The sequence below is a fragment of the Stigmatopora nigra genome, chromosome 8 (genome assembly GCF_051989575.1).
Source record: "Stigmatopora nigra isolate UIUO_SnigA chromosome 8, RoL_Snig_1.1, whole genome shotgun sequence".
In the NCBI taxonomy this organism is placed as follows: Eukaryota; Metazoa; Chordata; class Actinopteri; order Syngnathiformes; family Syngnathidae; genus Stigmatopora; species Stigmatopora nigra.
Window position 1 is genome coordinate 10137362 of NC_135515.1, and position 13213 is coordinate 10150574.

At 34.8% G+C, this 13213-nt stretch overlaps 1 long non-coding RNA gene across 1 annotated transcript in view; it reads left to right on the top strand.

The window, feature by feature from the left end:
* Positions 1-3714: 3714 nt before the first annotated feature.
* The window catches only part of LOC144200102 (uncharacterized), a 48790-nt gene continuing 39291 nt past the window's right edge, over positions 3715-13213 (top strand). Inside the window, exon 1 of the long non-coding RNA XR_013327043.1 lies at positions 3715-4137. This is a non-coding gene — a long non-coding RNA (uncharacterized LOC144200102). The remainder of the gene's footprint in view (positions 4138-13213) is intronic.

The following is a 13213-nucleotide window of genomic DNA, read 5'->3' on the forward strand; positions in this document are numbered from 1 at the left end:
CCAGATTGCATGTCATGGAGTTATCAGAGTTATGAAAATATCTTGGATGATCAGTCCTGATCCTATTTTGACTCAGGGCGTTTGATCACACCCATGGAATCGTTGAATCAGCATGATGATCCTCCCCTTTGGAGACAGGTCATCGAATACATTTTTGTTCTAGGGGTCACGTATTCTTTTTTTGTTTTTCAGTTGGAGGGAGGAATAGTGTACATGAAGCACTGACCTTGTATGACCAAATTGTATTAAAGTAAGTATTAAAGGACATTTTATCAGATTGGACCTGGTAGGCCATAGTCCTGGATTGAAACATTCTCACTGGACTGTGAGGTCTCGTGCAAAGCAATCGGCCATACCATCAAGATTAGTATCATGCAGAGAACACTACAGACTAAGCCAGGGGTTGGCAAAGTATTCCACAAAGGACCACAGTGGGTGGCGGTTATCATTCCAACCTATTGAGAGAACACCTTTTCACCAATCTAGTGTCCCACAAGTGCAATCAGTGGATTGCAGTCAGGGGCCTCTTGGTTTCTGCAGAAATCTCATTGGTTAAACTGTCTGTACTATATTGATTGGAACAAAAACCTGCACCCTCAGCGGCCCTCGAGGAGCCGAGTTGCCCATCTCGACGAAGCCAATGGATCTTCACTAAATTTTTAAAGGCATAGCATGATGAATATTTACATATTGTAAAGTCATTAAATTAGAAGTGATTGGACCAGGAGTAATATGATGTCTTTTGAGGGGACTGTTTCTAAGTGGATATGTGATGACGTGTCAATCACACACCTGAGAAACGTTTAGAGATACATGAATTATTAAGTGAATGTTTTAATGATACTAGCTGAACTCTCAAGAGGAAATGAATTTATAGGTAGTGGTAAAATGGACGCTGCACTTTATTCTTATGCTCAAAAGAGGATGCTGTTGTGCTATATATTGTACTCTGTATACTATTGCTGCATTTGCACTGCAAGATTGCAAATAGCAAGTGTGGTTGCAGTAATATATGCCACTATTTCCACTTCACTATTTTGCTTAATGGAACACGTGTATGAATGTATAACATTCATTTATATTCTGGACCACTTATCCTCACATGGGTCGCAAGGGTGCTGGAGCCTATCCCAGCCAACTATGGGCAGCAGGCGGGGGACACCCTGAATCGGTGGGTAGCCAATCACAGGGCACAAGGAGTTGACCAACTATTTACTATCGCGCTCATACCTAGGAACAATTTAGAGTGTTCAACCAACGTACCAATCATGTTTTTGGAATGTGGGAGGAAACCGGAGTACCTGGAGAAAACCCACACATGCCCTGAGGAGAGGTGCAAAAGGCAGACAGCTATTTTTTATTTGTATTGTACAGACTTTTAGTTAAAATTATTATGAACTTGATCGTTATTGGATATTGTGTTTTTTTGTGACTATTAATATATAGATTTAGCTAAGTCAATAGTTTTGCATTTATTATTCAGGTCCAATTGTGCAAAACAAAAATGCATTATGGAGCAATTTTCTTTATAGTAAACTAATTTTATTAATTTTGTGAGAAAATTGATCAATTGTACCTTATTTTTTTAGTTTATTGCATGGGTTTCGTGACAAATTAGAAGCACAGTAAGCCATTGAAACTGAAATAATGTATGAGGGTGCCAGTCGAAAATGTAGGTGCACATAACATACACTTCCCCACTCATTTCAATTTAACGACACAACGCAAGTGTGGAGCAGACATTTGTCATTATGACAATAAAACATTTTTAGTGTCCAGACAGGCATAAATTGATGAGAAACTTACTGACACTGCGACAATTTTTATGGGTAGACTGCCTCCATTTAAAGGCAGCCTGGAGGCTTATTGCAGAATAACAGATCTACCGTAACATATCTGCAGGATCAGGTGGATGGACTTCATTGGCTGTAATAAACTTGACACTCCCTGCCCTCATCAACTGGTTACCGGGGTGGGTTGACTTGGCGTGGGGGAAGGGGGTGTTAAAGTTATTTAAAAGATTAAAGATATTCATTGTGTTTTGTTTATCTGACCTATTTACTTTAAAGCCAGACAGGCAAATGGTGACCGTGGGCCAACCAATCTGGAGTTAATAACTGAGCTTTGTTGAGCGCTAAGACCTTCGTCAAGATCGGCTAGTGCCGGACAATGGTTGGGGTCACAGGTCCTTGGAGACCTAGGGAGAGAGGAGTAATGACTCATCTAGGATGAGCTGGCTCCAACCATTGACGGACATTTTTTGAGAATACCCCCAAAAATCTCTTCTCTGGTGATGTGATGCAAAAAAAAGTCTGTTGGGAACATCAAGAACCATATGGAGTATTGAGCCCTTCTAGGCTTGCTTACAAACAACACAACTGTCATGCTGATCTCCATATTTTGGAAGTCAAATTATTTCCTCAAAGGTCTGACTAATTTAAACTGGCCGTCTGTCTGATTCTTTCCATGGTGATAGATAGCATGGAGACTTTGAGGAAATTCTGGTTGATAAAATCATCTAAGGTGGATAAGTGGAGCGAGTAGTTAGCACATCGGCCTCACAACTCTGGGGTCCTGGGTTCAAATCCAGGTCACAGAGTTTGCATGTTCTCCCCGGGCCTATGTGGGTTTCCTCTGGGTATTCCGGTTTCCTCCCACATTCCAAAAACATGCATGGTAGGCTGATTGGACACTCTAAACTGCACCTAAATATGGGTTTGAATGTGCATGGTTAGCCATCAATTCAGGTTGTCCCCTGCCTCTGGCCCGGAGTCAGCTGGGATAGGCTCAGGCACCCCCATGAACCTAGTGAGGATAAAGCGGGTCAGAAAATGAGAAATTCATCTGAGCTTAGTGATACTTTTGCATGTGGTGCTATTGAATATCTGTTGGCTATGCATTTTCAATTTTTGCATTTAAAGTGAAATATTTTGAAGCGTGACTGATTATAAATGGAGTCATTCTTGCCTTCTTTTCATTTTTAACTCTTCCTCCCCCTTTACTCCATCATCTGCTTCATGCTGGACACAAACAGCCCTGGCTTTTCCATGGCATTGACTTGTCATCTAAATGTTGACCTATTGCTTCCCATAACCTCTGACCTCATTGTGTCAGTTCTCCAGCCGTCTGGACCTCCTCCACCTGGCCTTTATCGCGACCCTTTAGACAGTCTGGATGGATTAGCCTCCCCTCAGGATGTCGACAAGATTACATTGTTGTTTTGACCGAGTGATGCTAAGGTACAGGCAGCTAGTAACTATATATTTATTGTAGTTTCAGTTAATTTTGTCTCCCTTCCAGGTTTCTTAAAGTATGATACCAAAAATCAGATCCATACATAAGAAACACTTTTTTTCATACATGCCACCCACATGATTTGCTGGAAAACTCGTGTAAATGATTAAAATGCACTGACATTATAGATGACTGCATCAACGTCCCTGATCCTCAACATGTGTTTTTGCGCTATGGGCCATTTCAGATAAACAATATAGTATTGAATGACTGAGATGATTGGTTGGGCATTTGTGGAAAAGCAAGGCACATTTTGTGTCATGATTGAAAGGGCTAATTTGTGTATTTGCGAGGTGGTGTGTGGCAGAAACGAAGGAGAGAAGGTAAAGGCAGTACTATGCTCATGTAAGGAAGGAAGGCAAGAACAAGAACGGAAGTGAATGTTCAGTACACCCTGTGCTGCCTTTTGGTTGTGAGCATGCCCAGTAGAGGTTGCCTAGAAATCCAGCCTCTAAATTTGAAGGGAGGCTGCGTGTACTTTTGTTGCCCTTCACTCTCTCTCTCCTTCCCCTCCCTCGTTGCCCTCTCTCGCTTTCTCACTGTTATTTTAATTTTCCCTGGTAGCGTGTGGAGAGCTGTGTGCTATTACTGAGTGTGAGCATGTGCAATTTACCTAAAGGAAAACATAGCAATAAAAAAAGTAAAGAAACAAGAAGAAGGATGGTATATGGCATGAAAGAACTTATCTTCAATATGCTCTTTCCTCTCTCACACGCTCTCTTTTTGCAACCGTCAATCACCTTAGAACAACTTCCAGAGCCTGTCAGGAAGAACGTGGAGTTTGAAATCTAAGAGGTGGAGCAAGATGAGAGTCTGACTGATGCCGTCTGCCCTGCTGTCCGGGTGAGTTGCCAGAAAATCACCAACAACTACTCATATTTATTACCTACTGTTAAACTGCTGTAGTGCTTAATATTTTGCAACAGATAGAGTAGAATACTCCACTTTGTGTTCTCCCTGTCCTCAGTGGAATAAAACCCTTTTGATATATACAATAAATATTATATATCTTATATATTATATCTTATATATATATATATATATATATATATATATATATATATATATATATATATATATATATATATATATATATATATATATATATATATATATATATATATATATATATATATATATATATATATATATATATATATATATATATATATATATATATATATATATATATATATATATATATATATATATATATATATATATATATATATATATATATATATATATATATATATATATATATATATATATATATATATATATATATATATATATATATATATATATATATATATATATATATATATATATATATATATATATATATATATATATATATATATATATATATATATATATATATATATATATATATATATATATATATATATATATATATATATATATATATATATATATATATATATATATATATATATATATATATATATATATATATATATATATATATATATATATATATATATATATATATATATATATATATATATATATATATATATATATATATATATATATATATATATATATATATATATATATATATATATATATATATATATATATATATATATATATATATATATATATATATATATATATATATATATATATATATATATATATATATATATATATATATATATATATATATATATATATATATATATATATATATATATATATATATATATATATATATATATATATATATATATATATATATATATATATATATATATATATATATATATATATATATATATATATATATATATATATATATATATATATATATATATATATATATATATATATATATATACATATACATATACATATACATATACATATACATATACATATACATATACATATACATATACATATACATATACATATACATATACATATACATATACATATACATATACATATATATATATATATATATATATATATATATATATATATATATATATATATATATATATATATATATATATATATATATATATATATATATATATATATATATATATATATATATATATATATATATATATATATATATATATATATATATATATATATATATATATATATATATATATATATATATATATATATATATATATATATATATATATATATATATATATATATATATATATTACAGCACAACTTTTCCATAAAGTTAATTATTTCTTTAAATTTGTTATATATTAGTTTTGCAGTCCAGCTCGATTATACATCAATTGAATATAATTTTCTGTGGTCATTGTTGATTATTATTTTGTCAGAAAGTCCCTCCAAAGTTTTGCGCCAATAACTTTCCCAGCATTCCTTGGCACTGGCAACTATATGACAGCATAGGTGTCTAAGGGGGCTCATTGTTGGCTGGTTTATTATTTCTTGAATTTTAAAGTGGGCCAATCCACCTAAAGGAAAACAAACAGTTGAGGGTGGTTCAAGTTAGAGCATTTTGTAGGAGGTTTAGGCTTTGACAAGGCCAAACACTAATGACTCCTTGGCTTGATATTTCCTTCTGTGGTAAACGTGTCCACACTATTAATTGACTGTACCTGTTTAGGATACACACATTGACAATGTGTGATTCCTTTTACACTAAAAATTGTGCCTCTATTAAAGAGTAAATATTGATATAGTATAGCATACTCTAAGTGCATAAATGTATGAGGAATAATGTTGAATGAAGAGGTTTGGGATTTATTCCATGTTACTTCATGTTGATTTTGGTGCATTTCCAGATCATTGCCTGTAGCTCTTGGCCCACTTCCTATTAATTTTGGGGCAACAGTACCCTGTTTGGGTAATTGAGAAAGAATAATGAATTTCATTTTCAGGTCAATGGCATTTCTTTCATCACTGGAAGTAATTCCAAACACATTTTAAAACTATGAGCATAAAAAAAGTACAACAAACGTATATTTGGACTCGATTACTCTTCACATTAACACTGTATTACTATTGAATACAAAAGCAATATTCTTTTTTTCATATTTACAAAAATATACTATATTTTGGTAGACTGAACCCTCACAGCACACAAAAATTGAAAACTTCTACTAAATTTTATATCACTTTGAATTAAGCTTTCGCAAAAAAAGTTTATATATATTAAAAATGAGTCAGCACCTCCATTCTCCAAAAATAAGATTCAGTGCTAATCGGACATGTGAGATTTCCATCCATTTTTTGTTGTTGTTAGTATCATAGAGTTATTAAAAGATTGAAAATAACTTAGTAAGACATTGTGGTGTTATGCACAGTGTAGCATAGGGATGTATACACATAAATCCTTTTTTGGTCTCATGGCTGATTTATTAGTTGCAGATTTTTTGCTGCCGTTAGGTTCCAAGTTAGCTGGTAGAGAGCAAGCGAATTCTTCATATGTGCTTAAAATCTTTCCGGGTTGCTGATATTTAGGCAGCAGGCCGGGCAGTTATAGTTAATTTTGAACTTAATAAAAAATGTGATAGCCTGACCTTGTTATTGAGATCCACAAGATGATCACAATCGGCATTTAGGGCACTTCTGAAATAGAAATAAGTAAAATCATGATTGTGTTCGCGCCCTTAAATCTCAAAATGTAATTGTCACGCCCTTTACAAACAGTATTACAATTTCTGCATTTTTTAATCTGGGAAGTCTTGTCCTCGCAACAGAAATATAATCCTAGTAGTTATCATTTAGGGAAATGATTTGTATCATTAGCAAAAATGCAATATTTATATGACAACATACTTTACTAACATAGGGATTGCATCAAACATAAAATTCACATATTTGCTTTGGCACTTGCTGTTTACTTATGAACTATTTATGCCCGGATAATCTGTTTAAAATTCAACATGTAGTCATTTATGAGAGTTGTGAAGGCAGATTGGCAAAAATATCAGATATGTGTATCAGTTCATTCCTACCTACTTTGTTCTACTACTTAAACCCTATACTGTACTTAATGTCTTACTGGGAGGAAAAAACACAATTTTTCCAATCTGGAATAAACCATGACCTCCATTTTCGTATATCATTATGGTTCTATGAGCATTTATAGTTACATTTGCCAGAGTGCATGGTTTTCTGTTGCGCTGAAAGTTATTTAATTGACTGGTGGTATGAAAAATGTGGGCTTTGAATATTGAATTGAGAATATTTTAAAAGTTCCACTCTGTTAAGTGTCACTGATGTCAGACGTCATTATCTTTTTGTTCTTCTCCTTCAATAAAAAATGTCTATTATTAGTACTGTTGTAGAGTTTGGAAGTGTGGAATAACAGTTATTGCTTCTAAATGAAGAAACTTATTTTTGGAGCTATCAAAGGCAGTTTTTTTCATTGTGCCTGTCTATATTGGAGCTTGGTAAATTGAAAACACAATGACATCATTTATACGAACATCAGTTTTACCCCTGTCCTTTTTTTAAAAGTGTTTCCCATGCATTCTTCCCTGGGTCTCACGAACCAGGGCCAATCCAAGGCTTCATGGGCCATCACGCAGCAGGCGGTTATGTTTTCTGAAAGGACCGTGAACTTGTTACCTCCCTTGCCCTGGCAGCCTGAATGTCAGCCCCCTCTTTTTTTTTAATTTCCCTTTTCTGTGCTCTTTCCACGCCCAACATCGTGGTCGTATTGAAATAATTGGCCTGCATTGAATGTGACTGGGTTCCCAGTGCAATTTTTCAATGGAGATATCAAATCCTGTACCATAATTTCCCTCTGACCTCCCTTTCAGAATATGTCCCTTTGCCTCAGCCTGCCACCCTCTGTGGTCATGACGGGTCATCATTATGACTCCATCTTCTCATTACAATTAAACTACAACCATGGGAGATTATGCACAGTGGGTATGCTGGCCTGGAGCTCTGTCTATTGACTTTTATTTCCCTCTCTGTTGTCTTGGATCCCCAGTCTCAGCCTGTTCAACATGGCACACATTCAAGACTGCGACCTCAAGGGTCTTTTATTCCTCCGGCAGAAGCCAATCATTTCCCCCCTTGTCTGCCTTCTGCAGAGTTACAAAGTTTAATGAGCGAGGGAACATAAAGGGAAGCTTATGATTTTCTGGATGATGGAGAAGCTGTCTTTTTTTTCTGGTTCAGCAACACAAAGGTTCAAGTGAGTTTTTTTTTCTTTTACTATAGGCAAACGTCATTGAGATGTGAGTTATACCACCAACTGACTCTGAGTGTCGAAGGATACAGATGTTTAAAGTGAACTATTGGAAGTTAGGCTGAAAAGGATTTCCTCTACAATGTACAGAGATATAATCATGTAATTTATTTACATAGGGATGTACCCTTCTCACTTTATTTTAATGTCTGCTTTGGATTATTCATTCATTCACTGATTTTCGGAACTGTTTATCCTCACATGGGTTGTGGGGGGTTCTAGAGCGTATCCCAGTTGACTTCAAGCCAAAGGCGGGGCAAAACCGTTAGTGTTTTTTTTAAATGGTTTTACAGACAAAGCTGATCATTATTTTTTTTATCATTATTATATTCACTTTAAAGTGGAGAAAATACCTCGATAAGTTTCACTGACTAAGAGAGTCATCTCTTATAGGGAATATTTTATTGTGTCTTTATTAAAACAGTGTATGGGATTGGTTGGATCTTACCGCAGGTGTGGTTAGGCTTCTTTTCTATTGGACTAGTTTTGTCTCATTTTACTTAAGACAGTGATGAGTCCCATCACCTTCATATCTCACCCAAAAGTTGCTATGGCTTACATTGCAGTTTTGGTCACACCTTTACGCTAAATGTATATTGTATATTACTGAATTCAAGCTGGTGCGGTTGTTCAAGCATAACAAAAAACAGATATAGCAAATTATATTAAGGTTTCAAATATATTATACTTTTCACTATTTCGCATTATGACTGAATGGTTACAGTAACATATTTAGTATCCAGCAGGTAAAACAAACTACACAATTTTATAAGAATGGTCGAATTAGCTTGGAAATATGGGCAAATTGTGATACTGTAGTTGTTCCAAAGAGATGTGAGCACATTTTTCATTAAACAGGTTAAATATACCGTTACTGTAAATGTCTCAGCAATGACTTAAAACTCCAAGTAGACTACTATGTATAGTATATATACTATGTGTAGTTGACCCATTCAAGGAAATCTGTACCAACATCAGGAGACTTTAGAGCTTTTAATCCCAGGTGGGCATGAAAGGTAATAAGTGATCTGAAAATAAACCAATTTAGTCCTGACTCGCTCATTCCTGTCTTTCACCATTTGCTTCCAGTTCCATTTTTTATCTATTCACATGGAAATTGAGGTCAGGAGATGAGGGGGTTCTCACGTTCAATGTGAAGCTTGGCTCTTTGTTTGGCCACGGCTCAAGCAGCCGCCACAAGGGCCAGAGGTGAAATTGAATTCAGATGGAATCCCCTGTGTGTCTGGTTTTAGTCTGGGCTGTGCTGAGGGACTGGCCTGGCCTTCATGGAGGCCTTACAATATACTGGGGCTGAAATGGCATCTGTACTTTTCAATTAACACCAAATAGTCTACCACAAATGCTGCTAAGACTTTTCTGTTATCTTGCATCACTACTTACGGTCTATAGCTGGGGTAGGGAACCTATGGCTCAAGAGCCATATGTGGCTCTTTTGATGGGTGCATATGGTGAAGGAGCTGAGTCCCGAACGCACCAATAGGAGCATCACGTCAGCACAAAGGCACCGACAATACCTCTAGCCACCGCTTAAATCAGAATTAGATTTTTCATTACTTTTCTGCATACATTCTCTTATTGATACTCATTAATTTGCAACAGCATTACAATGCAATATAGTTCAGACTTGTTTTTACTTTAAATGTGGTCGAATGACAAAAAAATCCACACATATTTTTACTTATAATTTGGGAGTATGCTCTCAAAGAATAACTTTAAAAAATATGAATTGTTTATGGCTCTGTCAAAAACGTTTCCGACCCTTTGTCTATAGAATACTAAGTAGCTAAAAACGGCCAAATCCCAGTTTTCACTTTCCTTTGTCACAAAAGGTTCCGTTTCCAGTTTAATGGCCATAAATAACACCCCCCCCCCCCTGCTCTTCAGTGGTGTCAAATGTATGACCCGTGGGCGAGAGCCAGACTGTCAATCTAGTTCATGGTGACAAAAACATTTTGAGGTATTTTTCAATCCCTGTTACTCTAGGTGCTATGTTCATATTATGTTGGATAGATTACCATACCTTTCTCACAGGTGAGACGTCGTAGGCTTGAGTCCAATTTTGCATGTTCTCCAGGTGCTTGCCTGGATTTTCTCCAGGTACTCGGCTTTCTTTCCGCATTCCATAAACATAAATGGACGGTTAATTGGTGACATATCTGTTTCCCTTAGTGTCGACTATCACTGCGTGATTCTGAGCCGTCCACGAATAATACAGAAGCAGAGATTTTAGTTAATGTCCTTAAAAAGAAGAAGAACAAAGCGATTTAGATAACAAAGCATCACACCAGGTCGTCAAATGAAATGAAACATTGTTTTTTACACCACGGGAGATGACACGGTTGAAGCTTTTGACATAGATATGAAGAAGCCATTTTTTGAATTTGTGAAACTCACTCGTAACTCAAATCATTGCTCTCAAGTTAGGGCTTGTCTGTTTGAATATTTTAAGCTTAAAAGCTTTGCCAGTTTGGCTGGCCTTACCTTCACAGGCACACTTCTCTTTTGCACCAGTGCGACCAATTAGTCCTGCAATTAAAGGTAATTTACTACACAACTTATTTCATGATTACACTGAAACTCAATTCACATAAACTTTGATATGTTTTAGTACCCACGTCTGATTGAGAGAAATTGCAGGTGAGAACACAAATGGAGGAAGAAATTACTGAAGATATAATTTGAGTAGTGACGGCTTTGCAGAAGAAGCAGTGTCTTTTGTGAAGAGAACCCATTTAAGGTTATTTTCTCAAAAAAATCTATGCCTCTTAAAAAGACCATACTCTACTGCTGTCCTTCAGCCTAACCTTGTCTTCTACTCATATTGGTGACATTCTCTCAAATAATGGGGCACATTTTGTGATATTCAGCTTTCCACATTGTATTCGTTACAAGAAAAAAAAATCACAATTGGAGACATTATGTATTAATGTAAGAGGTTCCACAAAAATATGGCAAATACCGCATAGAAATTGGACCTTTTATGATAATTAACAATAGTAGTTGTATATTGTTGTCACAGAGAATTTGGTTGGTTCAGACTATGAACACTTTTTTTTACAATAAAAATCATTTAAACTGTTAAACCAAACAATATCAGTCCCGTTAAAAAAAAAACTGGAAATGACATTCGAGTGTTACGGCATCTATTTTTAACAGACTATAAATCTGTGCTCTTGAACTTTCACGCGTCATTTTCCATTAAGTAAGAGAAGTTCTGATGGAATAGTTTCCAGACAAATTTGAAAGGCTGGAGACATTTAAACTGTCTGCACCTTATCTTTTGTCTTAAAATTGCATGTACTCTCACAAGTAGTCTATATATGTGCCATTTTTCTGAGAGGGATAATTGGGCAGATGACATTGAACTGTGTAATGTAAAATAGCAGCACAGACAGCAAGAAGAGAGAAAATGCATCTTGAGAGAATGTTGCAAATTAGAATTAAGTGTTGAAAGGGAGGAAAGCAGACTATCCTAAAGACTATCTTATTTCAAATTGTCTGATGACGACTTCTCCATAAACCAAGCCCGGTGTGACAGGTAATTATTTTGCTTGTCTGTAGACCTTTCCGAAGCTTCCCAGTTAACCACATTGCACAGATGTCTCAGAGGGTGTTTGAGTAGTCTAGGCCCATCTAGTCTTAGTCAAAAGAATAAGGGGAAGCCAGCTTTACCTACAGATTGGGTCTGAGAGGGTCCACGGACTGCAAAAAATTGCTTTACACAGGTCTTACTGACCAATTTGGATCTTCGAATTCAGTTATGACCAACTTGACAAGAAGAAAGAAAGAAACCAATAACAAAAAAACAACCAGAGCCATGACATTTGGGAAAGTTGTATACATTGACGTAAAGAAACTTTTGTGACTTAAATCAGCCTACCCTGAATGTTTTGGGGATCTTGGAAGAAAATGGAGTAGCCAGAAAAAAACCCATGCAAGCCCGGGGAGAACATGCAAACAATTATAAAAGCTAATGAAATGTCATCATAATGAAACTCCTTTTGTAGTATAATGCAAATTCACCAAGTCTGCAATTTTTATGGAAAAAATATGATTTTTATTAAACCCATTGTATTTTTAGAAGGGAAATTTAGTTTTTAACCAGATGTAACGGAAAGTGGTTGCAATTTCTTGGTTTTACCAGCAGATGGGGAAAGTCATTTTCTTCATTCGTGTCGCAGTAGTGAGATTAGAAACAATGAGATTTCCATGGGTGTGCGTGTGTGGTATTTATGAGAAGACATGAAAATTAGAATTTACGGTGTAGTTATGAGGATACAGAATTTGCTACAGTACAATTGTAATGATTGTGTTATTTGAAGTTATTATTTTGATGTATTTATTTTTTGTGTGCATACATATGCCCTATTCTGTTAATTTATCAGAACAATTAAATTTATTTTCTAAGACGCACAATATTAATGATTTCTAATGATATTTTCAAAACATTCAGTAGTGTAATTTAAATATGCATATGACAGACTCACAAAATTGTAAAAATAATAATAACAGAAAAAATATTTTTTAAATGTAATCTTTATATATAAATACTATTAATTTAATACATAAATACATTAATATTAATCATATTTAAGTACCAATTTCATCTTGTGCACAGTATGTCTGTAGAGATGTGGTGCTAGCTTTCTCCTTTTTCATCTT